A 24,102-nucleotide genomic window follows, 5' to 3' on the forward strand; every position below is an offset into this window, starting at 1 on the left:
TTTAAGTCGATATTTTATTATCCGAAATTATTTCCGATGAATTTTAATGAAGTTATACAACTAATTTTAATATATTTGAGCTGTCCAGAGGTCAATTCAAGCAAGAAGCCGATTTTGAAATATCGGCATAACTTTAAAAAGGTAAGTATCTTACCTAACCTTGAGTGTGGGAATTACCCCTTAGGCATTGAGTTGTATGTGCCATTTGTGTAATGTGAAAGTAGTGTACACGAGGTGACTAGTACGTACATGGTTTATATGTGCAATTATTATTAGTTGAAATTTGTAGATGCCCTTATGTATTAAATTGAAAAATTGTTGGAACTTAGTAAATCCTTGAATTATCATGCCCCATTCCTTGTTTGTCAAATTTGTATTTTATATGATAATTTGGTGTTATTGTCACTTGCATTTTTATGTAAATTTCGTGTGTGGTTGATTTGATAATTTTCTTGGAATGAAATTCATTATGGAATTCTTTATCTGCAAATAATTATTAAATAAGCTTAAAAGAGGCATAAATATATTTATCAAAATTTTGGATTAAAGAAGGCGTTGTCCTATGTTGAGTTACTTTTCCATCTCTGTTGTTGTTTTGAGGTTTTATATACGTAGTGCGAATCCTTGGTCTATTTGTTGAGAAATTTATTGATTTTTCTATATCTTTGGAATTGGTTGTGGTCATTGGGCAAATTGTGATATGAATTATTGTATTGTGTTATCGCTTAAACACTCTCCTTGATGTTATTTATGCTTCCTACCTTGCTTGTTAATGATATACATGTGCTTGGTAAGGAAGAGTGTAAAGCACGATGGGTGATGCCGTGCCATTAAGAGTGTAAATGCACGAAGGGTGATGCCGTGCCATTTCATTTATATTATCAAGTGAGGATGAGAGTAAAAGCACGAAGGGTGATGCCGTGCCATCACGACGCATATGGTGAGATTTTGGGTCGTGGCAAGTTGGTATCAGAGCTCTAGGTTCATAGGTTCTACGAGTCACGAACGAGTCTAGTAGAGTCTTGCGGATTGGTATGGAGACGTCTGTACTTATCTTCTAGAGGCTACAAAACTGTTAGGAAATTTTCACTTCTTTCATTCTTGTCGTGCGGAATTTGTTGATTTTGAAATTTGAGCATTTGTATCTCTATTCTCTCACAAACGGTGAGCACACGTGCTACCAAGTTAGCTGAGAAAACACCTGCGCATACTGCTAGAGCCGCAAGAGGCTGGGGCCGAGGTAAAAGCTGAGGTAGAAGCCGAGGAAGGGCATGTGTCGCAGCTAGAACACCTATCAGAGTAATAATTGAGGAGCCGCCAGTAGCTCCGGTTGGGGGACAGGTACCGGAAGCACCTGTTATTACCCCCGGACTTCGGGATACTTTAGCACAGTTCCTGAACATGTTTGGTACATTAACTCAAGTAGGGTTGATCTCCGTTACACTAAATATTTCACAGATTGGGGGAGGAGCCGAGACTCCTACCGCCCATACTCTAGAGCAGCAGATCTACATTGGTCAGGTTCTGGGTGTGGTGCCGGTACAACCTGTTATTCCAGTTCAACCTAAGTTCAGGCCAGGGACATTAGAAGAAGAACAAAAGAGAATTGAGAGATTAAAGAGGTATACTCCACCTACTTTTGGTGGCACAACTATCGAGGATGCCCAGGAATTTCTCGAAAAATGTCACCGTATTCTCCGTACCATGGGTATTGTATAAGTTGGCGGAGTTTCCTTTACTATATTTCAGTTGTCAGGAGCAGCGTATCGGTGGTGGCAAGTTTATGAAGAAGGTAGACTAGCCGGTGCAATGCCACCAACATGGGCTCAATTTTCGGAGATGTTTTTGAAAAGATTTATTCCCCAGACTCTCTCGGATACGTGGCACTCAGAGTTTGAACGGTTGAGCTAGGGCACCATGACAGTGTCAGAATATGCTATCAGGTTCAGTGAGTTAGCCACTATATACCTATCTTGGTTCCTACGGTTATAGAGCGAGTCCGCGGATTCAATGAATGGCTCGATATGATTTTAAAATATGTATGGATCAAGAGTTGCAGACTGACATTCCATTTCAGCAAGTAGTAGAGATTGCCAAGATATTTTAACGTGTTCGAAGTGAGGAGAAGGAGTCTAAGGAGGCCAAAAGGTCTCAGAACTCTGGAAGATTTAGTGGATTCTACTCTGCAGCTATGACTCATCATGGCGGAGGCTCAGGCAGTCGGTCAGCCCAGTTCGCAATTCAGAATACTCGTAGTGCTTCAGTTAATACTTTTAGTGCACCACCGGTACGGGGTTCTTACAATGGTTATTCTAGTTATCCGGCAGAGACTCAGTATGAGCAGCCGTGCACGCAGAGGGGTTGTTATGAAAGTGGTGATACTAGACACATCAAGAGAAATTGTCCTAGACTTGGGAGGGGTGGATTTCATCAGAACATCCAGGCTACAAGCTTTATTCCAGTTAATACTTCACGTGCATAGCCAGTTAAGGGTGGAGGATAGGCGGGTAGAGGGCGCCTAAGAGGTGGAGGCCTGACCCGTTGATATAATTGCTATGAATTGGCTGAGGCCGATGCACCAGATGGTGTAGTTACAGGTATGATTTAATTAATAGTAAAAGGAGCACCATTCTTATTTTGATTCGATTCCGATTATCGAGGTGAGAACTCCTTTCATGCTCCTTATATATGGTGGATTAGTGAATTTGTACTCCGCTCCCGTGTTTATCCTTGTTGGGATATTTTATGGTGTTAGCCCGTGTGTATTATTTTTGTTTTATAAATTATTGTGAGCTATGAGTCCAAATGTGACTTTCTATTACTCTCTACAATGGGTTTCGATGTGATTTCGGAATAATTGAATTCAATTTTATAAATTATATGCCCTACCGGTATGAGAGTTCATTATGTGCTGAGAAAAATTATTTACGAAATTTATTGAAAATAAGAAAGAAAAGAAATTGAAAATTGCAGTTGGCACAATGTGCAAAATACTTGTGATTCGGAGTTGAGGACGAGATCCTTGCATTTTTATATGATGTGAAATATTTAAATTGGCTACAAGCCGCGGTGGAAGTTATATAAGGAAAAGATCCAGGTGATGAAAGTTTATGCGTTTAAATTCTCCCTTTATGAAATTAAAAATTTGTACTATTGTATTGATAAGGAGTCATGCCTGTTAGGCTTATTTGATAATTCTTTGATGTGTTTCTGTGCATATTTAGCCATATCCGTGCTGTAAATATTAAGTTTTAGCCTAAAAGGTGAGTGTCCAGGTGGCGTTAAGTGCGACTCGTTAATTCGGATAAATAATTATGAGGTCTTCATGCCTCGCGTGTTGCTGTCAGTGTTGTGAAAATTTTGGAACGAGATTTTGGTTAATATAAGATTAATTGAGGATGCTGGAATTAATTATGAACAGTTCTTATGACCAGAGATGTGATTATGGATATACGTATAATGTGTGTGTCGGCACGAAATTGCTACTGCCGGTTGAGACTAACACAGTGTGCTAATATGGAAAATCTGGCCTTTTGAAATTAATTGGAGTGTAAGGAATTGGCTTTAATGTTTATAAAGAAGGGAAAAAAGGAATAATCACAACTGAGATGGTGTTGTCAGACTCGTGTTAAATTGCAGGAATGTAGAATCACCCGCTAGTATGTGTGTAAGAATACACTCAGTAATTTAATGTCCTCAGAAAGATTATTGGCACGTTCGAGGACGAACGTAAGTTTAAGAGGTGGAGAATGTAACGACCCGACTTATCGTTTTAAGAATTTACACCCCGTTCAGCGACTTAAGGTCTCGAGCAGCTTCGTAATATGTATTATGACCCGCGTGTGTGGTCGACTTTGATTTTCGAAAGATTCAGAATTAAATTAAAAGAACAATTCTCATTTTTGAAGCTTAAATGAAAATGGTTGATCGGAGTTTGACTTTTGAGCAAACGACTCCGGAATGGACTTTCGTTGATGTCAATAGTTTCGTATGGTGATTTCAGACTTAGGCGTGTGTTCGGATTTAGATTTGGAAGTCTGTAGGACAATTAGACGAATTTTGGCGAATGTTGGAAAATAGAAGATTTTGAAAAGTTCGACCGAAAGTTGAATTTTTTATAACGAGGTCGGATTTTGTTTTCGTAAATCGAAACACCTCCATTACGTCATTTATGACTCGCGTGCAAAATTTGAAGTCATTCTTGATTGATTTGATATGTTTCGGCGCAAATTATAGAAATTGGAAGATTTGAAAACTCATAATTCGATTCGAGGTGCGATACGTAATTTCGGCATTGTTTAACGTGGTTTGAAGCCTCGACTAACTTCGTATTGTAATTTGGGGCATGTTGGTATATTTGGTTAAGGTCATCGGGTAGATTTCGGAAGGTTAGCGGATTGTTTGAAAATTTTTGTGGCGCCATCGCAGAAGTGAGGCTGAGGTCGCCATGGAGCGCAGAAGCGAGAAGCTTCGCAGATGCGCAATTGGTCATCGCTTCTGCGATTGCGCAGAAGCCAAGAGAACTCCACAAGTGCGAGGGCCTCTCATCAGATGACTTCCGCATAAGCGGATTTTGGTTCGCAAAAGCGGCTCCGAGGATGCGGTAACTCGTCCGCAGGTGCGAAACTAGGCAGAAATATAAGGATTGAACTTGGTTATTTTTTCATTTTTGTTTTGGATTTTTGGAGCTCGAATTTGGGCGATTCTGGAGGGATTTGTCAAAAACTTGGTTGGGGTAAGTGTTCTATATCCTAAAGTGATTATATTTCATGAATCTATGGTTATATTAATCATTTATTTCGGATTTAAATGGAAGAAATCAAGATTTTTGTAAAACTTTTCAAAAACGGGAATTCAAGATTTGGAGGACGATTTGTTATTGGAATTCGATAAAATTTGTATGGTTGAACTCGTATCGGAATGGGTGATCTAATTTCATAAAAATTATATTGGGTTCCGAGAGGCGTGCCCCGCGTTGACTTGTTAATGTAAAATTTTAAGTCGACATTTTATTATCCAAAATTATTTTCGATAAATTTTAATGAAGTTATACAATTAATTTTAATAGATTTGAGCTGTTCGGAGGTCAATTCAAGCAAGAAGGAGATTTTGAAATATTGGCATAACTTAAAAAAGGTGAGTATCTTGCCTAACCTTGAATAGGAGAATTACCCCTTAGGCATTGAGCTGTATGTGCCATTTGTGTAATGTGAAAGCCGTGTACGCGAAGTGACGAGTACATACATGGTTTATATGTGCAATTATTATTGGTTGAAATTTGTAGACGCCCTTATGTATTAAATTGAAAAATTGTTGGAACTTAGTAAATCCTTGATTTGTCATGCCCCATTACTTATTTGTCAAATTTGTATTTTATATGATAATTTGGTGTTATTGTCACTTGCATTTTTATGTGAATTCTGTGTGTGGTTGATTTGATAATTTTCTTGGAATTAAATTTATTATGGAATTCTTATCTGCAAATAATTATTAAATAAGCTTAAAAAGAGGCATTAATATATTTATCAAAATTTTGAATTAAAGAAGGTGTTGTCCTATGTTGAGTTACTTTTCCATCTCTGTTGTTGTTTTGAAGTTTTATATACGTTGTGCGGATCCTTGGGCTATTTGTTGAGAAATTCATTGATTTTGCTATATCTTTGGAATTGGTTGTGGTCATTGGGCAAATTGTGATATGAATTGTTGTATTGTGTTGTCGCTTAAACACTCTCCTTGATGTTATTTATGCTTCCTACCTTGCTTGTTAATGATATACATGTGCTTGATAAGGAAGAGTGTAAAGCACGAAGGGTGATGTCGTGCCATTTGATTTATATTATCATGTGAGTGAGTGTAAAGCACGAAGGGTGATGCCGTGCCATTGAGAGTGTAAAGCACGAAGGGTGATGCCGTGCCATTGAGAGTCTAAATGCACGGAGGGTGATGCCGTGCCATTATTTTTATATTATTATATGTCCATGGCACGAAGGGTATTTCCGTGCAGGCGAGGATAAGAGACATACATTATATTGTGATATCATTTCATTGTGTATTTATTTAGGCCTTTATCTTTAGATGTTATTGTGCACCTAGGTTTTCTATGTGACTTGTAGTCATTGTTGCTTACTGTGTGCCTCCCACTTTATTTCTTTTATTGTTATTGACTTTTCTCCCACCTAGTTGGTATTGTTATATGTATGCACGGTGAGAAAGAGATAAATGCACGAAGGGTGTTGCCGTGCCAATTGATTTGATCTACATATATACATTGGGTGAGAAAGAAACAAGTGTACGAAGGTATTGCCGTGCCATTTGAAGTGATATATTGAATATATTTCTCACACCAGGAATGTTAAATGAGGTGTCACATGATGATATTTATTTGAAAGAGTTATATTTGAAAGAGATTTATTTGAAAGAACTATATTTGAAAGAGATTTATTTGAAAGAATTATATTTGAAAGATATTTATTTGAAGGGATTATATTTGAAAGAGATTTATTGGAAAGTATTATATCTTGAAGATTATTATTTGAAAAGCATATAAGCGAAAGATTTATATTTGAAGGACTTGATTAATTGGTTGTACTTGTATTCGTTATTTGTTGAGCAATATTAATGGTGTTCTTGTTGCCCTGCTATGTATATCACTGGTTGATTAGTGTTGCCATCATTATTATTTGTTTTCTATTAATTTTTGTGTACTATATTGCACATGTTATTAGACTAGTGAGTGTCTTGACTGTACCCCGTCACTACTCCAATGAGGTTAGTCTTGATACTTACTGGGTACCGACTGTAGTGTACTCATACTACACTTCTACACATTTTTGTGCAGAGCCAGGTATTGGAGATATTGGATTCGGACAGAGATTAGAGTATGATCGCAAGGATTCAAGGTAGGATTGCTTGGTTGTCGCAGTCCCTTGGAGTCTTCCCATTTTATTGTACTGTTAATTATTAATCAAACAATATTGAGTATTCGATCCTTGAGATCATTTCATGTATTCTGTTAGAGTTCGTGACTCAATATTACCAGTCTTGGGAGGTTGTTTGTTGAATATTTTCGATGTTAGTGTTGACACTTGTATTGAATAAAAAAATGGCTTGAATTGTTATTAAAATCGACTCACCTAGTCTTAGAGACTAAGTATCATCACGACGCCTGTGGTGAGATTTTGGGTCGTGACAATCCTCCTCCATTGTAACCTTGGATAAGATGGACTTATTTGTAAGTAGATCTATTTGATAAAACTTTTCTGCTCACTCAATGGTCTACTCAGCTGTGTAATGATCTCCCTGGCTCCTAGAATTTTCCGCACCATCCAGCTTGCATTTTGTGGGATGGTCATGTTGTCCACATTTTGCCCTTTGATGTAGTATGCATGTATCCATCTTATCCATAGCTTATCTTGCTTTTGGCTTAGATCCCAATATGTATTTGCAATTGATGCTTTATTCCACACCTGTAGAATGTGTAAATTGAGTCCTGCTGCTGCTTTAGGTTGGCATATCTTCTCCTAGGTAGTTAGTGCTTTTCTAGTAATCTCATTACTCCCAGACCACATATAGCTTCTGCAATAGGCTTCAATTAACTTTGTAACTTTAACTGGCAATGTGAAGATTTGGGACCAGTATGATTGCATGCCAAAGATAACTGATTGCACCAGTCGAATTCTTCCTGCATATGATAATTTTTTTGTAGTCCAAGATGTAATCTTAGAAACTATTCTCCCAATGAGTGGCTGCCATTGTACTACAGTCAGCTTCTTTGTGTCAAGTGGAACTCCTAAGTATTTAAATGGCAATTCTCCTTGACTGTAGCCTAGCAATTGTAGTATCTCATCTTTCTCCTTAGTGTTGATGCGTCCACAATATATTGCACTCTTAGCCATATTAGCATTCATTCCTGATGCTGCTGAGAATGTAGTAAAGCATGCTTGTAATTTTTGAATGGATTCTTTGCCCCCTCTGGAAAATAACAACAGTTCATCAGCAAAACTCAGGTGAGTAATGCCCAGCTTTCCATATCTCGGATGAAATTTGTACCCTTTCTATTTCTTCAGTCCATTAAGCAACCTGCTCAAATATTCCATAGCAATAGCAAAGAGAAAAGGTGATATTAGATCCCCTTGTCTTCGCCCTATAGCTGCATTAAACGGTTCCACAGATTCACCATTAAGCATAATAGAGTAGTTAACTGTTTGTACACAAGTCATTATCCATCCAATAAACTTCTTAGGGAATCCCAATCCTTCCATGACTTGTTGCAAATACACTTACTCCACAGAATCATACGCTTTTTGTATATCAACCTTTATCATGCACCTAGGAGAAATATGTTTTCTATTATATGATTTAACTAGCTCATGAGCTAAAACTATATTATCTGCTATCCCCCTTCCTGGGACGAACCCTGCCTGAGCCTCAGATATAATATAACTCATCACCTTCTGTAATCTAGCAGCCAACACTTTTGATATTAGTTTGTATAGTACAGTGCAACATGCTATGGGCCTGTAGTCTTTCACTGTAGTTGGATTAGGTATCTTTGGAATTAAGGTGAGAGTAGTGCAGTTGATTGCCTTATAGAGTTTCCCTGTGATGAAGAAATCTTTGACTGCTTCACACACTTCTTGTTTCACTATATTCCACGACTTCTTAAAGAACACAACATTGAATCCATCTATTCCTGGTGCTTTGTCATCTCCTATCGAACATAACCCTTCATAGACCTTCTTATCTGTTACATTAGCACATAATGCAACTTGCTGTGTGTGTGTTTAGCAGGGTCCAGACTTTATAACTATTCTGTTTACTGCTGGCAGTTGAGCACTAGCTGGCCCCATTAGAGACTTGTAGAAATCCAGAATTTCATTCTTTATATCTCCCATATTCACTAGCTTCATCCCTAATAGAGTATTGATCTCCACGATTTGTTTGGTAAGTTGCTTTTCCTTCATCACAGCTGAGAAATATTTATTGTTTGAGTCTCCAAGCTTTATCCAGCAGGTTCTAGCTTTTTGTTGCAGTGCACTTTCCTCAATCATAGACCACTTTTCAAGTTGTTGTAAACAGTCCTTCTCCTGATCACCTAAGCTATCTGAATAATGACTTTACATCCTCCCTTGTATATCCTTTAGTGCTTCTCTAGTCTGACTAATCTTCTCTGCTATCCCTTTAAACTCCTCATAATTCAATCTTTTAAGATCTACTTTAAGAGCCTTCATTTTGAGCCAAACATTTTTCATTTTCTTAGTTGTTTGGTTCCTTGCCCATCCATTCTCCACCAGCTATTTGAATTGTGTGTGGTCTACCCAAATGTTAAAAAACCTAAATGGGACTTTTATGTTTCTCATAGTGCTTCTCATTTGAATAAGCATATGTGCATGATTAGAAACATATGGCTCCCCATACTCTGTACTCAAGTGCCCATAATGTAGCATCCATTCATCATTTGCCATTACTCTATCCAGTCTGCTATATATTCTATCACACACATGCTGCTTATTTGAACAAGTGTTATAATCTCCCTTCCATGGAAGTTCATTCAGTGAGAGATTGTAACAGAAACCTGCAAAATCTTTAATTTCAGCCATTGTCACTGGTACACCATATATTCTATGTTGAGGATATAATATAGCATTGAAATCCCCACATATTAACCAAGGCTTATTAATCCCTAAACCCAGGTAGTTTAATTGATACCATACCATCTTTCTCTGCTCCATTGTATTAAAGCTATAAACAACTGTTACTAAGTAATCCACTCCATTGTGCTTCCCTATGATATGGCAATGAATATATTGTGCTTGACTTGCCAATTTTTATACTGCATCTTCTACTATCCCACATAATTCAAATTCTCCCATTACTAGGATCACCATAGTTGTTGAGAAAACTCCATGTACATACAATTTTCCCAGCAACATGTCGTGCATTATTCTCCTTGACTTTTGTTTCCACAAGACCTGCTATTTTTATGTGATTTTCTATGAGGTACTGCTTGATTTCCTTCTGTTTGTACCTCTTGTTTATTCCCCTCATGTTCCAAAACAACCAAGTCATTGAATGGTATTTATTCCTCCTCTTGTATCAGGAAGCATTGTATTACCCAATTTCTTGTAAGGCATAATATCTTGGAAGCCATTCTTTGTTGACACTGCTTACATTCCTTCTGAGTTGGCCACTGAATCTTTCTGCCCCTTATTCCTTTCATTTTCCTCTGCCTCAAACCTTTGGTATTCTGTTCTCTTCTTTGGACTGCTGCCTTTGCTCTTTGGTTGTGACCACTCTCCTTATGCTCCCCTTGCAGTTGCCTTACCTTTATCTATCAAATGTATCCCTGCATCTTCTTGTTGCTCAGGCATTCCTAGGCATCCTGCACCTTGCTGTTGCATTACCCTTTTTGCTACTCAAGTTTGCACTATTTTTGTTGGCTTCCTTCTCCTCATTGGTTGACCTTCCTGCTCATTTTTCCTCTTCGCACAGTCATGCCTAATTTTTAAGCATTCAGTACAAAACTCTGGCTTCCACTCAAATTCCACTGCCTGCTGAAATTGCCTTCCAGATGGATCCATCACAGTCACTTATGTAGACAAGTTTTTAGTCACATTTACCTCAATCAAGATTCTAGCATATGATATCCTCTATTGATTTGTTGTACAAGCATCAACAAACAGTGGAGTGCCAATGGTACTGGCCATTCTGCTTAGTGCTTTACAGCCCCAACAATTCATAGGGAGTTTTGAAAACTTGACCCATAGAGGCACTTCAGTTAGGAATTCAGCATTGAAATCAAAGTCAGGTATCCATTGCTTCATGACAATTGCTCTGCTGTTAATACTATATGGCCCCCCATATAATATTTCCCTTATATCATCAATGATATGAAATATAACAATGTAATAGCCATCTTCATGAAGGTATAATTCTGGCTGAGCAATATTGCTCCAAGTCTGCGACATGTATCTCTTTATATAGTTGTATCCAGGTGTCTCCCCAATTACATATATAATCAGTGCTCTTCTCCATTTTTTTGTTTCTAGTTCTATTTTTGATTTATCTAGTTTAGCCACAAATTGACCATTAATCACTTTTGGTGGAATGTAAGAAAGAGCCATACCATTTTCCGCCAGTCTGTTCCCTGGAAATAGATTTGTCCACGTAGCTGCTTCACTTGTTTCTTTCCCCAAATTTTGCGGTTTAGGTTGGATCTTGTGCATACCTTCATTATGTTTCACTGCTTTACTTCGATCAACTGATATTTTGTTGACATCAGTTGGTCTTGATTTGAATTAGATTGTCCTTCTATGTTCAGAGCTATCTCATGGGAAATTGACTGAATTTGATTCACTTACTCTCCTCGAGCTAGGGATTTCCCAGGAACCGATGATTGGGACTCACTCAGATTAAAATTCTATTTTGGGCTTGAAGAACTCGCTTGGGCAGGTGACTGAACCCCACTCAGATTCAGCTTCTTCGATGCCACAACATGTATTCCATGTGAGCCCAGTTCTAGTGACCTAAATTGGAATTGATTTCCAATCGGAGTCACTACTTGTTGTGTGTTCCCCTGTTCTATGGTTTCTGCAATCACTCGCGCACTGACAGTGCTTCCGACAGTCACGCGTGGTTGTTTTCGTGGTCTTCCTTTCCTTCCTCCCTCCCATGGTTGTCCACGGTCGGCGTACGTTAGCGTAACATGCGCCGAGATCTTGAGAGAGAGAATTTTATCTTAGCTACTTTCTAGTTCTGAAAGTTGTAATTTCTTCTATTATTCCATGTGCATCAAATAAATGTTGCCTGCTGTGATTTGCTTCCAAATACCTCCCCCCTTCAATTTAAGAAGACAATGTCCATTGATTAACTATGTTTTCACATGTTAAGTAATTTATCCCAATATCACTATGTTTTCACATGTTAAATAATTTATTGGATGGGGAAAATGATTGACCAATTCTATTTCTGCTTTTACTTTGAATTTCTAATTGATAACAAGAAAGGTAATAAATGAGTCAAAATAAATTAGTACTCAATGAAGCCCTAATTAGGTAGCAACGGTCATAAAGAAAAGAAAAGTGTCACGATCCAAAATCCACTATAGATCATGATGGCGCCCAACGTCGCCGTTAGGCAAGCCAACAGTGAACTAACAACTTAATTATTCATTTTATTATTTTTGAAATCATGAATCTTGTTAGGTGGAGACGTAAATGCATTAAAGTCGTAGATAAATGCAATTTAAATATTATACAAGTAAAAGTGTATCGAGGTTAAGCAAACCAAAAATGAATTCTAGAATATCCCAAAACCTAGTGTCACAAGTACGTGAGCATTTACTAAAGAGTACAAAAATAATACAATATATGTACAGAATGTAAATAAGACAAGATAAAGTAAATAGTACGATGGAGACTCTGTGGGCTGCGATACATAACCTGGAATGCAGCTCACAATAAAGTCTCCTCAGCAGATGCGCCTACGCGCCAAGATGACCACCAATGGAACGTGCCAGATCCTGCACATTTAGTGTATAAGTGTAGCATGAGTACGTAAATCAACGCGTACCCAGTAAGTATCGAGCCTAACCCCGGAGAAGTAGTGACGAGGGATCGACATCGACACTTACAAGATGTTCAATAAAGCAATATGATAAATCATACGCATATATGAAGCACAACAACAATAATAGGGTAAAACTGTAAGTTACATAATCTTCCAAAAATTTCTTTTAAAGATATAAATTTCTCAGTCTCGTGTTTTATCTCAACAACTCAGATAGATTACGTTCCAGAAACCAACAGATAATGAACACCATAATAAATGCCAGGCATCAGCGGGAGGAATATCTCGTGAATATTCGGGCTGCTAGCGATATAACGTACGATTATGACGAGGTCGTACGACCCAATCCAGAATAATGTGTACACTACCGAGGGTCGAACGGCACGAATCATAGATGCATCTATTACACTACGGAGATGTTCGGCCCACTCCATAAGAAAGGAAGAAAATCATCGAATTACGAGACACATGCCTACAATATAGTACATGAGCTCAAAGTGAATATAACCTTTACCATTTCTCAAATAACTTGCTAACAACTCAAGGTAATAAGGCTCTGCCTAATATATCAATATATTTCTAAATCAATTTCAATTATAAATTAAATTAATTAAGCTAGCAGCATGAGTTCACATAATTCAAATATTACATGTGTGGAGGGAAAGGAACTATAGAGTTTTTCGGGGCACAAAGCAAAATACTGAGATTCTTATTAGGCAGATTATCCAAGAGATCCATTACAATGGTGCCATGAAGATATACATTGCAAAGTGGCTTAAGGGGTTCAATAGTTACCTACAGTAGTTTGGCTTTTGAGTAGCTTTTGTTTGTTTGGATTGTTGCTTCTTTTGAGCTATGACTGACTGTTGGGACATGATGTCCAACAAGCAGTTATTTTGTGTATTGTACATATGTTTCAATTGGTAATAAAGTTAATTAGTTACCAAAAAAAATTTAAATATTACATGATAAAGTCCTAAGTCTACCCGGACATAAACATGCTTTAGCTACGTACGGACTCTCGTCACCTCGTACGTACGTAGCACCCATAACTAGTAGCCCATAACAATTACATCGCCTAGAGGGGTAGTTCCCCCCTCACAAGGTTAGATATGAGACTTACCTCGCTCCAAAATTTCATAACCGGCTCCAACGCCTCTCTAACACTTCAACTCAAAGCCAAACATTCTGAAACTAGTCAAACAACGTGCAAATCAATCAAAATATACTCCAATGCTTACAATTTAAATTTATAATGATTTCCAACTCCGCTCGAAAAGTTAATAAAGTCAACCCCGGGCCCTCGGGCCCGAATTCCAAAAATATTTGAAGATGAATATTACCCATGACAACACGAACTCAAATATGTAATTTATCCCTAATCCCATGTCCAATTTCGTGGTAAAAATTCAAAAATGTAAATTCTAGGTTTTCTTCAAAATCTCACAATTTCCACCAATTTTCATGTTCAAATCCATGTAAATTTCATGTATAGTTCATGTATTTAACTCACAATATGTAGAAGTCACTTACCTATTGATGGATGATGAAAAGGCTCTTTCAAAGTCGCCCCAAGCTTGGCTGCCATGGAACATTTGAGATAAAATGAGCCAAAACACATTTTTACAATTTTATACACTGCCTAGACGACCTTCATCGCGAACGCGAAAATCACCTCGCATTCGCGAAGCACATCCACCTTCAACTCCAAAACTCCTCTGCGCGAATACGAGAAAGGGCACGCGAACACGAAGCTTTACCAGCCTACCTATCGCGAACGCATCTGCCTTTCCGCGAATGCGAAGACCAAGTCAGCCACCACGCCAGCTTCTTCGTCACGAGCGCAAACATCAAATCGCGAACGCGGAGCGTTGCTCCCCAAACCTTCGCGAACACGTTACCACAGTCGCGAATGCAAAGCACAAAAATCCAGCACCCATGATCCTTCTTCACGAATGCGATAACCACTACGCGTTCGCGATGAACAACTCCAGAACCAACAGCAATAGCAGCAAAACATGGAGAAATGACCCGAAACACACCCGAGGCCCCTGAGACCCCGTCCAATTATACCAACAAGTCCCAAAATATGATACAAACCTGCTCGAGGTCTCAAATTACACCAAACAACATCAAAACTACGAATCGGCGATCAAAACCTTTCTTTAAATTTTTAAACATTCAAACTTCGACGAACGCGGCCAAATCATACTTAAATATTCCGGAATGGCGCCAAAATTTATGCACAAATCAAAAATTACGATACGAACCTATTCCAAGGCTCGGAACCCCAAACGGACATCGATAACACTAAACTCCACCTCAAACCAAACTTAGGAAATTCTAAAACCTTCAAAATACCACTTTCCACAATAAGAGCTGAAATGCTCCCGGGCGACCCGATACTCAACCCGAATATAAGCCCAAGTCCAGAACTATCATACAAACCTACTGGAACCGTCAAATCCTACTTTCGAGATCCTTTACTTTAGAGTCAAACCTTAGTCAACTCTTCCAACTTAAAGCTTCCGAAATGAGAATTTTCCATCTGAATCAACTCTGAACCGCCCGAAATTCAATTTCGACTATCCGTACAAGTCATAATACATGAAGTGAATCTACCCAAGGCCTCAAACTGCCGAACGACGCGCTATAACTCAAAACGACCAGTCAGGTCATTACAAAACGTATAAATGATTTATGAGTTACTAAAATCTATGATGCACTTCATGTATAAATGAACATTCATGTATAAATCCTTAATAAGTTATGGATTAATGTTACAAACTATTGTTTTAGACGGATGGTGATGGTGGGATGAAAGATGATCTTTGTTCAATCTGTTATATATCACCTATCTTAGGGTGTAGAATTATTTCTCTAATAATCATAAAACACAAAAGTTGGGTGGACAATTTTGCTCCACTTATCGTGTGCAGCATGTTTTGGTTACTGCTTAGAAGTAATTCATGTTTTTGAATTATGTGTAAAAGGCGTGGGAAAACTAACTGCTTTATTTAAGCGCTAAGACTTGCCATTTTACAGAAAACTATGATGCATTCGGAATGCATGTTGTTGCTGGTGGAAATCAAAACGCGAAAATTAATTTTACCGTTACAAAAACTGTAACGGCTAATTTGGATTAAAATAATATTACGTTAATTCTAAAATTAACAAATAAATTTGGTCCAAAAAATTAATCAATCAATCTATCATTTTGACTGAATCCGAATTCAAAGCCGAAGCCTAAGTCGAGCCGAGCAAGCGACGGCGACAACAGCGCAATGCTTGCCTTCTATTTAAATCCTTAAGAGCTAGAAGAAGATCAATTGTATATATACCCATCAAAAGTTTTTTCCTCCTCCAATATGGGACATTGTCCCTTTGTCAAGGAGGGAAAATCAAAATTTCATTTTTCCATCCATTTCCCATTCACCCTTTTTTAAGCTAAACTAAGCTTAAAACCCAACAATCCACCACATGAATGGGGAATGGCTAAGTAGGTTTTCCTTTGAACTTTCCGCAGTGAACTTATATCGGATATACTCGGTCAATCGGTAGATTTGATATTTTTGAACCGTCTAACTTTGGTGTATACCTAGACAACCATAAGTCACACAATCAACCCTTAACCGTCTTTGGTTCTCATTGTTGTGTTCATTTCAGCCATGAACACCGCCTGATTTCATAAGTGCGTAGAGAACTTGCCTTACAAAATTCTCTTTGAGGCGAGCTACACTTCATACTTACATAGGTGATTCCTAAACATGTCATCCCGTAGATACACTATTTGATATACCCCATATCAAATTTAGAAACCATTAAAAAGCCTTCATGTTTTATCCTTGGTACTGAACATTGTCTCAACACGAGAATGGACCAAAATTTTAGTTGACAATGTTGAACTGTCATTAATGACTTTGTTTGATCTCCTTGAACCTAGATCTTGGGATCTCCAGTCTTCTAGGTAGAGTTACCTCCACAAAGACTTGTCCTCGGCCATAATCCCATTCCCCTCAATGATTTCTCAACCACCTCTCTAGTTAGGCCTTTCGTAAAAGGATCCGACACATTATTGATGTAACGACCTCGCTGGTCGTTTTGCGACTTGTAGCCCCGTTCTCCTATTTACTGCTCATTGCCTGCTTAATCATTGTTATGTGACTTGCCGGGGTAGTTGGTTTGGTTTCGGAGAGGTTTTAGAATGAGTTGAGACACTTAGTCTCAAGGTTGGAGACTTAAATTGAAAGGTTGACCGGATGTTGAAAACTGTTGAAAAATATCTTTAAATGATTTTACTGGAACTGGGTTTAAACGAGATGTTTTGATTCAAATCCTGATTTTAAAAGCATGAGGTATTTTATTGAGATTTCATGATATGAACTTTTTATGCTTTATTGCTCGTCACTACCGCTTAGTCTTTATTTATTGTTGTTACTTACTGAATTGGTGTACTTACGTTACTCCCTGCACCTTGTGTGCAGATCCAGTATAGCTGGACACGGTAGCGGTTGTTGATTATTCTGGTTGCAGATTCTCGCGGGGATAGCAAGGTGGCTGCTTGGCGATCGCAGCCCCTACTCTTCTCCCTCTTATCTTCCTTTAGTTGTATTTAGCTATTATCCAGGCTGAGTTAGTCTTGATATTGTTAGACAGTTTGTAGTAGATGCTCATGACTAGTGACACCCCGATGTCGGACTTTTCTTTTCCGTATTTTTGTTTTGATTTGAACTCCTTTAAGAAGGTTTTTACGCTATATAGCCTTGAAATTATCCTTGAAATGAAAATATCGATTTGTTTTGGAATGAGTCGGCTTACCTAGTTCCGCGATAGGCACCATTACGACAGGTTAGGTTTTTGGGTCATGACAGATTAGTATCAGAGCCTAGGTTACATAGGTCTCACGAGTCATGAACGGGTTAGTAGAGTCTTGCGGATCGGTACAGAGACGTCCGTACTTATCTTCGAGAGGCTGCAAAACCCTTAGGAAAATTTCTCTTTCTTGTATTCTATCATGTGAAATTGATTCAGCTTGGAACATAACTCCTTGAATTTCTTCCACGTGTTCGTATGCGCACATGAGCACTCGGTATCAGTTGTTCATCGCCATCTTGTGATTCTACGAACGATGTTTGAGATGTGTTATGTGTTTTGGTAATGGGCCAGTCTGGAGGATTTGAGGCCTGATTTAGACCACAGCTTTGGCTTGATGGCTTCAGTTGTAACCTGTACATTTGGACTCATATATCCGGTAATGCCCCTACGAGTGGAATTTGTGGCTCGATGAGCGGTGGAATGGCTTTGTGATGAGTATGATGTAACTGCGGAATGTGTTAAGATGATTTAAATGTGACGAGAAGTATTTCCTTGAAATGTAAAGGAAGGCCATTGGGCGCCTGATTTTCGTTTTGATGTGACGTACGGTCTCGAGTGTGAATGTTTTGAAGGATCTCTACGTTGTTAAATTTTTGGACAAATTAAATTCTCATGTCTTGTCAATGAGTTTGGAATCAAGAAGAGTAAGTGATTGTGTAGTAATTATGGTGGGTATTTCTGATGTTGATGGCTCGAGAAAGATGATCTTCGAAGAGACTTAGAGTCGGTAATATTTTATTGGTTCAGGTGCGACAAAGATGCATTTCGATTTGATGCAGAAGTTGGGTAGAAAAGTATAAGGGAAGACATGACGGGAAGTGTTTCGCGATGGTTGAAGTACTAGCAGGTCAAGTAGGAGAAGTAGAGGTTGAGAATTTTCTTAAAGGAGATGATTTAACCGAAGTAAAAGTGGCAGATTGGCATATGAATTCAATGGTAGGGTAGTCGTGCACCTTGAGAAAGTGTAGAACGGTTTGGAATCGTGATAGAATGTGATTTGGCCTGCAGACTTTATTTGGAGTGATGGTTACTGTACAAAGAAAGATTAAATATGGCAGAAAGGAGTATGTTTGAAACAAAGAGGGATGTGAAGATCTGATTATTGTTTCAGGCGCAATATGACTTGAGTTCGGAAGGTATTGTTGAACTTTCAGTTAATGTCAATAGGGAAAGTACAAACTTATACAAATGGTAGGCGAGCATTAGCTCAGGAAATATTTGATGATTACGTAGTTGTTGCACCCAGCGCAACATCGTTGGAAGATGTCAGTAATGAATTCCACATGTGGGTTATCTCTGGTGAGTAGTTAGCGGTGGTGTGATGTTGATGAAACTTCTGCGAGAAATATTAGTTGCTACCTGGTAAGAGGTCAAGTGTGTGACTGTGGTTGGCAATTCAAAATGTTTATGAGAAGATTAACAAAAGACTTCGAGAAGTCTGGCGGGTTAACGGTGCGAGATCTTGGTAATTGAGAAGGAAAAATTCTTGCGGGTTCTAGTTTTATATAATTACAGCTTGAGGCTAAGTGGGGGAGTCTGCTATCGACGAGTTGATTGCACAGTTATGTGTCGTATTAGTTTTGGTTTGGGGTATACTGGTGAATCAGTTATGACTTGCAGAGGTCGAGATCGAGGATGACTCGGGTAAAAAAATTTCTGGACACAAGTTGTATTACACTCTATGGTTATAGGAGGACCATAAAATAATTGAGTAGTTATTCACGAAGAATGTAGTGTACATGGAGCGGGAATTTTCTCTATTGTGTAGGAGTGTGGGTTACTCTTTATTTCCCTTAGGTGTTGGTGTGCTAATGGGGCACAGGTCGTTTCGGTCCGTTTGGTCGGTTAATTCGAGATTTGAATAGAGTGGATGACTCTCAAGAATGGTTCTAATGGATTCAAGATTTATATGTAGCGATTTGGAATTTTCAAGATTTATATATATGGCTAGAAAACTGGGAGTTGCATTGAACGGTGTCGAGACTCATGACATTTTATATCATTGTGAATTATGCATTTCATTATCAAGAAGGTGAAGGAAACATTTTCAGGTTCACATAAAGTCTCTTCGGAGTAAGCATTTTTGGTTGTGGTACCTATGGGATACATAAAAAGTGGATTCAACGGCTTATAAGCCTTAGGGCGGTGTGATTCTATGCTAGAGTTCGTGGGGCAAGTTTTAGTTAAGGATAGTAGTGTTCTAACAAGGAAAAAGTATCAATTTGAAGGCAATTTGGAAAGGACTTGGAGAAATAGGACAGCTTGGTAGTAGGTTCGGGTAGCACAGTAATGGGTATGATCGGTTCTTTGGGTACTTATGATGTGGCTAGTATCTACAGGTGTTTCATGGCAATGCTATCAGATTTGGCAACCTGTGTGGCTTGGTGGAGTTAGAGGAATTCAGTTCAGATAGCTTGGTTATGTGCAAATCGATTTCAAAGTGTTCATTATGGTTTCTACCATGGTTTGAACCGGATATTTGCTACCGGTGTACGGAACGTGTTGTGTGTTATGATTTCCTCCAAGAAAGAAGCAAGAAAGAGGTTTCTGACTAATAAGGTATGCAATTTGCTGACTCAGAGTTGATAATGGAATTCTTATGCTTGTCACATGATGGCATAATAGATGTGGTATGTTGTGGGGGAATAGGATTTACATGTACAAGGTCACAGTTCAGTTTTGAAGGGAAGGACATAAATTTTTAGGCGGCATGGACGGTTTTCGATGACTATGTAAATGATATTACTATTTGGTATGGCTTGATGAGAGTGTACATTTCAGAAGGGGCAATGTATTTTGATTTATGGGTACTTCGCTGGTATTGCGGCACTCTCCTGGTTGATCGACTGTTGATATTCAAATTTTTTCCAGGTGGCACGGAAGAATTTTTAAAGTATTTCTCGTAGGATGATTGTGTGTGAGAGAGGTGTTAGGCATTCGGGCGGTGGAGGTGGAATCAAAAATGGTGATTCATGTGCTCTATGGAATTGGAGATTGGGAATTCTCAGGAGCAGATTGTTTCATGGCTGTGGACTGTGAAGTTGGGGCCGGAGCTAGCCAGATGATAGAATGTGTTATGATTCAGTCATTGTGGACTTTGGTTATTTATCTATTGGTGGCTGACTATAGTAGATTTGGGGCCCATTGGTAGGCCCAATTAGGATGTGTATTCTACACCAAGCCGGATTGATTGGCTCCATACTACTATTGTTGAAGGATGTGCCATTCGGTTGATGTGAAGCTTATTCATGTTCTGAAATGATCTGTGAGTTACTCCTCTATGCTACGAGGAGTTGTGATTCGTTGGTTATATGCACATATGGTGCGGTTCTATTGTGGCCTTATAGCGGAATTTGAGCGAGAATAGTATTGGATATTGCTTGGTTGATGGCATATTGGTCATGTTCTTTCGGGTTTTGTGTGGCATGGTATCGTTTGCTTCTCCGTGGTTATGGTAATGCACTTTGGGTACTTGATGTCGAATTGCGCATAGTTATTGATTTTAGCAGGGTAGCTTGAGGTGTTTCATATGGACCAGTATTTGGACAGGGTCGCGTATTACAGCAGAGTTATGTGGAAATATGATCCTTTGTGTAAGATTCATGTGTTATGGTTCTGCGGTGTGTGATGGGTTCTTAGCATTGCGTCGGGGTGGTACCCGTCGAGCTTGCGGAACGGTTCTCCTGTTTGGGTCATTGTTACGATTGGGTACATTTGGAATGTTGCTATCTGGTGCACGGATTGCATGGGTTGTGGCTTTAGATTGTATTGATGTGTCATGTCACTAGAGAGGTCGTGTTGGATGAGACGAGGTCATTGGGGCTAGAATGGATGCTATCAGATTTGATTGTGGTATAATTGGGAGGATAATATCGGAAGTCGACTTTTAAATTGGCTATAGTTCTTGTAGAAGGAACGGGAGCTCCATGACCTATTGGTCTAATGAATGGTTATGAATTCGGTATGTTTATTTCATCATCGGCAGTGTACGAAGGTTTTAGAATGAGGTTTTGTCTGATATGAGGTTTATTACCGGCACTGGGTTGATTTGAGTTGATACCGTGATTAGAAATCATTGCTTCGAGCATTCGAGCTATGCGGTATTTGAATTTCAGTATTTGAGTTATGGTTACGGCTTTTGGTACTGCTTGTTCAGACTTATACGGTATGTAGATGCGAACTTTTGATCTTATAGGAAATTTCAGATGTCGGAAATTTGATTCGAAGGCTTGTGGGCTAGGTTGAAGTGAGAAATTTCAGTTATGCTGTGCTATCAGACCTGTATGGGATAGGGTGACGTGGGATCACCCCCGGGTATGTGCATGGGAAAGTTACACAGTGATTTGATGGCTTTTGGAACAACTCCTGGCACGTTCGAGGACGAACGTATGTTTAAGTTGGGGAGGATGTAATGACCCGACCGGTCGTTTTGAATATTTGCACATCGCTCGGTTGTTTGAGGGCATGAGTAGATCCGTATGAGGTACTTGACTTATGTGAATCGCCATTTTTGATTTTGCAGGTATTTCGGAATCGAATTGGAAGAAAGAATTTCATTGTTGAAGCTTTAAATTGGGAGAGTTGACCAAGTCTGACTTTTTAGCATTTGACCTCGGATTTGAATCCTAGGCTGCGAACGCAGGTGCGAAGGATTTGCCGCATCTGCGAGCCCGCAGGTGCGAGGCCTTGAGGAGCGCGTAGGAGCGTGCCCGCAGGTGCGGAACCTGGGGTGCAGGTCCGGAATTTGAGGACTTAAGTGGTTCTTGCAGGTGCGAGGATTCGACATTTGGCCGCATGTGCGAATGTGCTGGGCAGAAAAAGCCCCAGCTCGTGATTTTGTCTTCATTTTTCAATTTTTGGATTTGAGAAACTCGGGAGAGAGGTGATTTTTCAAAGGTTTTCAAGGAGCAACGTTGGGGTAAGTGATCCTAATCCATAATGGTATAAATTTCGTGAATCTATGGCTTTGTTCATCATTAATTAGTAGGAGTTTGGAGTGAAAATGAGGGGTTAGGGCTTGGGATTTTGGAGAATTTAAATTAAGGATTTGAGGGACCAAACGATGTCGGATTTTGATGAATTTTGTATGTATGGATTCGTGAGTGAATGGACTTTCTAGTTTTATAAATTTTGTCCGATTTCGAGACGTGAGCTCGGGGGCCGGGTTTGAGCTAATTTCGGGCTTTTGGGCCAATTTGATAGTTTTTCTTGTGGAATCCATTCCATTAGCATATATTGATGGTATTGTACTGATTGTGAATAGATTTGGAGTATTTGGAGGCCGAGTCCAGAGGCAAGAGCATTGCGGGGTAGAGATTTGACCGGGTTGAGGTAAGTAACGATTGTAAATCTAGTCCTGAGGGTATAAAACTCCGGATTTTGTATCATTCTACTATTTTTGAAGTGATGCACATGCTAGGTGACGGGCGTGTGGGCATGCATTGTTGGGGATTGTGACTTGGTCCGCCCCATAGCAACTGTAAAGTTGCATATTTTATTGAAACTATATGATACTTATATGTTTTAGAAAGAGTTTCTGTAAATGGGGCTGAATACTATATTTTAGGCCTTGTGCCAGTGCTGTTTGTGCCCTTAGGGGCATTTTCTTACTATCCTTTCACTGTTTTCGATTGAAAATCTATACTCAGTCATGGTTATACTTGTTTACTGCATAACTCAGTTTTATGACTCTATTTTGATGCATATAAATGTTGTTTTGGGCTGAATGCCCTGTTTTTATTGAAATGCCCGAGTGGCTTGACAGGTTTATGACTAAGTGAGGCCGAGGGCCTGATTTGTGAGGATATTTATGGGATCGGGCTGCACGCTGAAGCATGTTCTATATAGGCCGAGGGCCTGAGTTATTTTTGCCATGATTTGGTTTGATATAGCGCTTGGGCTGAAGGAGCCCCTCCGAAGTCTGTACACACCCCCAGTGAGCGCAGGTACCTACTGAGTGCGAGTTTCGAGTGCCGAGTGCTGAATGACTAGAAGGCATGAGTGATGGTGAGGTATGCCCGAGTGGCATGAGTGATTGTGAGGTATCTCCGAGTGGTACGAGTGACTGTGAGGTATGCCCGAGAGGCATGAGTGACTATAAGGATTGCCCGAGGGGGTGTATATGAGTGATGTTTTGCCCGAGGGGCTATTTATGATTTCATCATTTGTTTCTCACATTTGCATTTAGCCTCTGTTTGAAAGTTGTTGAAAAATATCTTTAAATGATTTTACCGGAACTGGGTTTAAACGAGATATTTTGATTCAAATCCTGATTTTAAAAGCATGAGGTATTTTATTGAGATTTCATGATATGAACTTATTATGCTTTATTGCTCGTCACTACCACTCAGTCTTTATTTATTATTGTTACTTACTGAGTTGGTGTACTCATGTTAAAGCGACATTAACATTTCGAGGAATGCCACCTAAAGTGGAACTTGCATTTCTAGTAATGTGAGTGCCACTTGTGGCACCTACCACTACTCCACTAGTAGGAGGAGTGGGACTTAGGGAAGCAAGTGGAGCACTCTCAGTGGGGCTGAGAATAGGTGAAGGTTTTTCTTGTTTTTCATCACAACCACTTTTGTTCTTCATATTCAAAGAGAAAAAAATATATTATCATAGGCAAAATAGAAATAGTTCAAGCATTCGGAAGAAATT

Source organism: Nicotiana tabacum, chromosome 17 (genome assembly GCF_000715075.1).
Source record: "Nicotiana tabacum cultivar K326 chromosome 17, ASM71507v2, whole genome shotgun sequence".
In the NCBI taxonomy this organism is placed as follows: Eukaryota; Viridiplantae; Streptophyta; class Magnoliopsida; order Solanales; family Solanaceae; genus Nicotiana; species Nicotiana tabacum.